This window comes from Herpailurus yagouaroundi, unplaced genomic scaffold (assembly GCF_014898765.1).
Source record: "Herpailurus yagouaroundi ecotype Mexico unplaced genomic scaffold, PumYag 181, whole genome shotgun sequence".
In the NCBI taxonomy this organism is placed as follows: Eukaryota; Metazoa; Chordata; class Mammalia; order Carnivora; family Felidae; genus Herpailurus; species Herpailurus yagouaroundi.
The window spans coordinates 10,355,977-10,362,418 of record NW_024412412.1 but is presented as its reverse complement, the minus strand read 5'-3'; the positions used below and the strand labels follow the sequence as shown (position 1 = coordinate 10,362,418).

Here is a 6,442-nt window from a genome sequence, read left to right as displayed (position 1 = left end):
TGGACATTTTATTTTTATGTTTTCAATTGTATTCCACTTTTGCTATTAGCTCAGTATAACCTACTGTGCAGGAAATAAAATATCTCTGTTTCTATCTCTCTCTTTCTCCCCTCTAAAGTTGGAAGGAAAATTAACCTTTCTGGTAGTGTATTTATAACTTGCTATAACTTCCAAACCTTAACAACATTTACCTAAAAACATGTCTTGATGAATATTTATGGGACGATGGTAACATTTTTATCTTCATTTTGTTGTAATTTGCCTTTAGGTAAAATGTGAAGAAAACACAGAAACCACAATATACTAGTGTGGTAATAATACACAAAAATACACTCCCAAGTCCCCACGTACACCAGCATAATGTTAAAGGCCATAAAGTAAGAAAAATAGTATCTGAAAATGTTAAATGTATGGCTTGGTTTTATTTTGCAGGTAGTATTCTTGATTTTTTTTCAAATGACATTTAAAAGCAATTCTTTGAGGACAAATCTTAATTATAAATTATAACATGTTTATCACAACCATGTGAAAGTGCATTTATTTAAATTTTTTTATTCTTATAACATCTGTACATCATTTACAAACCCGTTGATTTAAAAAATAAGCATATGTTACTTTTTAAATGGAAAAACTTTACAACTGAGTTTTTAAATAGGATAATAAATACATGTATTCATTTTCCATAGGTTGTATATATCAATTGACAACATTCCTAGAGTGTTACTATTTTTGATATGTGGGCTTGGTATTGATTTGAGGCAAAATGCTACTCCCTCATCCTCTCTCTTCACTGCTCCTGTCCTTGTGATTTTGGGAGAAGAAATGGTTTGTTCCATTTTGTTGGTTTCCTTTTTCACTCTCACTTAAAGGAAGAATATTTGTAAATCTAATTTACCTGCAGAGCACATCCTTATGCTAAATGCCTTGAGCTTCTGTTCTCACAATGTTAGGTGTGCACTTTTTGTTTGTTTGTTTCAGAGGTATGATGCTCAGGCTAATCTCAATTAGATGGCTGGATATTGAAAGACCATAACTGTTCTGTTCAGGTCCTATTATGTATTTTCACCCTGTTGGCTTGTACTATCTGAGCATCACTTACTCCTCATTTGTTCATACAACAAACATTTTTGTGGGGCGCCTGGGTGGCTCAGTTGGTTAAGCATCCGACTTCAGCTCAGGTCACGATCTCACGGTCCATGAGTTTGAGCCCCGCGTCAGGCTCTGGGCTGATGGCTCAGAGCCTGGAGCCTACTTCCAATTCTGTGTCTCCCTCTCTCTCTGCCCCTCCCCCGTTCATGCTCTGTCTCTCTCGGTCTCAAAAATAAATAAAAAAAAAAGTTAAAAAAAAAAAAACCAACAACAAACATTTTTGAGATAGTATGTACCAGGTGCTGTTCTGACTACTAAAGATACAAAGTCAAATGGAACATCATACCTACTCTAGGAACTCACAACCTAGTGTGAAATAAAGAAAATGAATCAGTGGTTGCATTTCAATGTAATAGGTTTTGGGTGATTATACTGTGATAATCCAGACAAGAGGCATCTGGTTTCTTTTCCTTTTTGATAAGTAATTAAGGCTTCCTTGTAAAAAACCCATCAAAGAGCCTCCAATAAGGGCAACATATTAAACTTTGGTCAACTCATAACAACTCTTCTTGGTTGTTTAACAGATCATCTGTGGACACCACATAGAGGAGTGTTGCTATGAAAGAGGAATGTGAACTGTATCATGGGCCCCAAGTATGGGGTACAGGGGATAAATGTCCAGGGGAAAGATATGCCAAGGGTATCTTGAGTGTAAAAGGACTGCATGTTGAAAATATGAGAAAAGTCACATACGTCATTTTGGCTTAGATCTCTTGCTCTCATGTAAAACCTACTTGGAAGCATTTACTCTTAAAAGAGTAAAGGGTATAAAATCTTGCCTGTGCCCATAGTAGAACTGTTGACACACTGCAATAAGATTTGTTGCCTGTGACTTTTTATAGCAGTTATATTAAGGGCTTCATTAGATCAGTCTGTGGGATATGATACAGTGATATTAAAGCAGTAGATAGCTGGACATGTTTTATCAAAAGAAAGGATCCTGATCATCATCAATGTTTCTCAGGCAATAAAGCAATTCTTGTAGCTGATGCCAGTAGAGAGTACAGAGCATCTAAAAAAACCTGGATGCAGAAACAAGAAGTAGGCTTTAAATATCTAGGCCTGAAGATATCAACAAACAAAAGCAAAGATGCAAACACTGAAATGAGAATTCTCTTCAGTCCATAGTTGGAAGCATAGAAATTACACAACTGTCTAATGTGTTAGTGGTAAATTCAGAGTGGACACATTTCCTGATGTGCAATAACTATAACTTTTAAGGCTATAAATGAATCCCTGTGAAAAGAATCTTGACAATTTTCTAGCATAGAGAAAAGGACACAAATAGGGACCAATAAGAGAAAATTCGAACTCTTTATTTAGTAAGTAAATAAAAAAAAAAAAAAACAGACCTCTGTTTATCACCTTTTGAAAATAGACTTAGTTTATGAGGCCAAATATATTTTTTGAATGCGGCTAAAATGAGCTTTGGCAAAACTCCAAAAGGAGTTTATTTTTCTACGGAAGTGGTCCTTGAAAGAGAAAGCTCTAGAAACTAATTAAAGAGCCCAAAGGGGAATGAATCCATTTTGTCTTCCACTCTGCAGATTTTCAGTTCTGATCCTTCAAACGGTCCAGTCTCAGGCCGTAACAAAAAACTGACACAGAAGCAGAATGGACTAGAAGTTCATACTGAGGAAGTAGTGGGCTGTGTTTTGGCAAAGAAACTCACCTATTAATATGCCATCTTTTTCCTGAGACTTGAGTTTCTTTAAGAGTTTTTAAGTCTAAATTCGAATGCTGCAGAAAACAAACATGCAGAAGAAATGCACCAAAAAGCAAAGAAACAAACAAACAAAAAAAATAAGAAAAGAAAAAAAAATCTCAGCATCTACATTTATTGCAAGGTTTTGATTGACTTGATATATTGTATATATTGTATGTACGGTTTTGCTCCAAAATTAATTTACATAAGAATTTTGAATGACAGCCATAGTGATAATCAAGTCCACTTTTTATTGCTTTCTATGCATACAACACTGTATAAAACATATGATTACATTTTACTCTTCCCAATGATCCTGCAAGGTATTGTTAGCCCCTTTTTTAAAAAAATTTTTTTTCAACGTTTTTTTATTTATTTTTGGGACAGAGAGAGACAGAGCATGAACGGGGCAGGGGCAGAGAGAGAGGGAGACACAGAATCGGAAACAGGCTCCAGGCTCTGAGCCATCAGCCCAGAGCCTGACGCGGGGCTCGAACTCACGGACCGCGAGATCGTGACCTGGCTGAAGTTGGACGCTTAACCGACTGCGCCACCCAGGTGCCCCTGTTAGCCCCTTTTAAAATTAGAGAAAACTGAGGTTATCAGAAACTTTATTTTACTTTACTATTAACTTTCTTACTTTTTTAGCAAGAATTACTATAAAACTCCACTCATTGGGCCAGAGACCCTTGTGGTGTCAAAGATTTGCCCCTCATGTAACACACTACCTACACTTCTGAGTTCAGTGGCCAGCCAGTGGCCTCAACTGCAAGCTTTAACAACATGCAGAGAGATTTTCAAATCTACTGTAGTTAAACTACTGGCAGGCAGCATGGCAAATAAAGTCAAACAAATTCTAAAGACTAGTCTTGTTAGATTTTACCATCAAGTCCTACTTTGTGCCAGAAAACGTACTTAATATTTTTATGTATACAACTTCCTTGAGTACTTTATAAACTCTGTGATGTAGATACTAACATGTGCAGTTCAGATAGTGAAAGTGAAGTTAGAGGTATTGCAAATAACAAAGTACACTCAGGTAGTAAACATCATAAGTTGTATTGGAACAGAAGTTGGTATTACTCCAAAGTCCACACTCAATTAGATACCTAGGTAGCCACTAAAAAAATAAATATTAAACTGAGATAAGTGATTATTTCCAGTTTCCTACGTGTAACAAATAAAACCAACATAACATAGTATGTTACGTCTAGTTAGAACATCATAATGTTTAGTTAAGTCAGAATGTCATCATGTCTACTTAGGATCTCTTTTTCCCTTTCATCTCCCTGGAAGACCTACTTGTCCATCTCACTGAGAAAAAAGCGTATGTATTTTATTCTACCTAAATTCAGTTACCACTGGCTTACTTGTATCTTGCATCTGGAAGTCTCTCAGTGTGAGACTTCCTATGAGAGTCACAATCATGTTTGTCCAAAGAGCAAAGCACAGTGACTGACACATCTTTCCCTAGGACTCACTCTCAGAGAAACCCAGAGATAAATACACAGATAATTTTAACACCTCTGGCCACAATGGTTCTAAAGGAAGTATGGCAGAAAGAAGCACTGATCCCTTAATTCTAAAATATCAGTAGGAAGAACTGGAGGACCCCAGGGCCCTAGGCCAAGATTGGCATCATTGGGTAAAAGATGTCCTATACCAGAAGGACAAGCTGTAGGTGTGGACAGGCTTCTAGGTCATCATGAGCCATCAATGTTGTGAGTGGCTTGTCTTTCAGTGCTAAAGACCCTCAGGATGGGGTATTCCTCACTGTCCTGCCACCCCACCAGCTGCAACCAGGGTCAGGCACCTATACCTTCCATATCCTCCTAAACTGTCTGCTCTGTCCTAGGCACTGGCCCTTCAGGGCAAAGAACAGCCCATTTGCTTGCCCACTGACCCAGCACTCTACTGGTTGTGCCCCCTTTGGTCTCCTATTTTATTGGTCTCAGGCTGGCTGTGTTGGTCATGTCCCCTCCTCACAACAAGCAACCTATACCCACTCTGACTCTGGCCCCCTGTAATAAGCTTGTGTCCACAAGACACCAACTGTTCTTTAAAAAAATGCATTTAGTTTATTTTTTTTAATGTGAGAATCTTTATTTTGACAAATAAGTGTAGTATAAAAGTATGACACAAATATTAAAAAAAGTTAAAAGATAAATATGTTTACAAATTATTGCAGAAATAATACAAAAGAGGGTAAAATTCTCAATCAGGAAAAAAGAAAAATGTGAGCGATTATGTAAAAGCTCTTCCCTTGCAAGAAACGGGGATAAAGCTGAAGACCTGGTTTGGTTTCATTCCCGAAAAATGTACAAAATAACAGAAAGACCAGTTGAGGTCAAACGTTGTGAACCCACTGTTTTTTCTTTCTTTCTTTTTTTTTTTTTTTTTTTTTTTTTACCTGCCTACTTTGATCTGGGGAAAGCTGATGACCACAGTGCAAAAGAGCTGATGGGAGAACAGCCAAGAGCTCTCCATCAAGGAGTTCATCATCCTACATTAACCTGCAAGTAGAAAAGGAAATAGAACAAGCCCTTTGAGAAGTCTCAGCTCTGCAGCTGGCTGGCAAGATTTCCTTCACTGTTGTGCTCAAAACAGTTTACATCTTGGCCAGCAAAAGCACGAACAGCAAAAAAGGCACACAAGGTTTTGCTTTGGAGGAAGAGTTCCTGGACAGCTAGACAATGGTGGCATGCTTTTGCTATTTCTCCAGTGACGGGGGACTGAAGACAGAGTGGGTTGTCAGTGAACTGGAGCCTTACAGATTGCATAGTATAAGTAAGCCTGCCATGGCCAATTCCAAGCAGCTAACATGACTTCACCAAACACGGGGTTGGAAAGAGATGTGCACAGTTGAGGTTCAAGGGCCGCAAGGAGCCTGGAGGAGCCAGTGCTCACCCACAATGCATATTTCTGTACATGATCTGGTACTTTGGCCTGCTTTCCAACTTCACCTCATTCCCTGACTTTGAAGTTCACTCTTAAAACCACTCTGATCTTCTTATAGTAGTTCTTTTTGTCTCCAATTCTTCCCTTGCTCATCCTCAGACACAGGCATTTCTTTCCTTCCTTCAGAGGATGTTTCAAGTGTCATTTCCTAAGAGAAGTATCTTTTTTTTGTTTTTGGCCTTACATAACCTATGTAATGTAGCATCGAATCTTTCTCCACCCACTCACATAACTACCCGCTGAATCAACCTTCTTGTTGAGTTTTATTTAATTTGTTATTGTTGTTGCTTTTCTCAGACAGAACTTAAGCTTAAAAGGTAGGGAGTGTTTTGTTTTATTGACTTCTATATTTTTACTGTGTAATAGAGTTTTCATCACATAGTAGGTACTCTGTGAATACTTGTTAAGTGAATAAGTTAAGAAAGAGGTTGTTTACAAAGGCTTCAGTGAATGTACTAAACTTGATAAAAAAAAAAAAAACAAACGTTGGGGAGGATCTTAATCGTTTAAAGGAGTAACTATCTGGGGCGCCTGGGTGGCGCAGTCGGTTGAGCGTCCGACTTCAGCCAGGTCACGATCTCGCGGTCCGTGAGTTCGAGCCCCGCGTCAGGCTCTGGGCTGATGGCTCGG

The 6,442-nt window shown here is 38.3% G+C and overlaps 1 non-coding gene across 1 annotated transcript; it reads right to left on the bottom strand.

The window, feature by feature from the left end:
• Positions 1-3,494: 3,494 nt before the first annotated feature.
• LOC121040029 (small nucleolar RNA SNORA62/SNORA6 family) lies at positions 3,495-3,644 on the bottom strand. The gene has a single exon (XR_005795099.1). It is a non-coding gene; the product is annotated as a small nucleolar RNA SNORA62/SNORA6 family (small nucleolar RNA).
• Between the last annotated feature and the right edge of the window lie 2,798 nt (positions 3,645-6,442).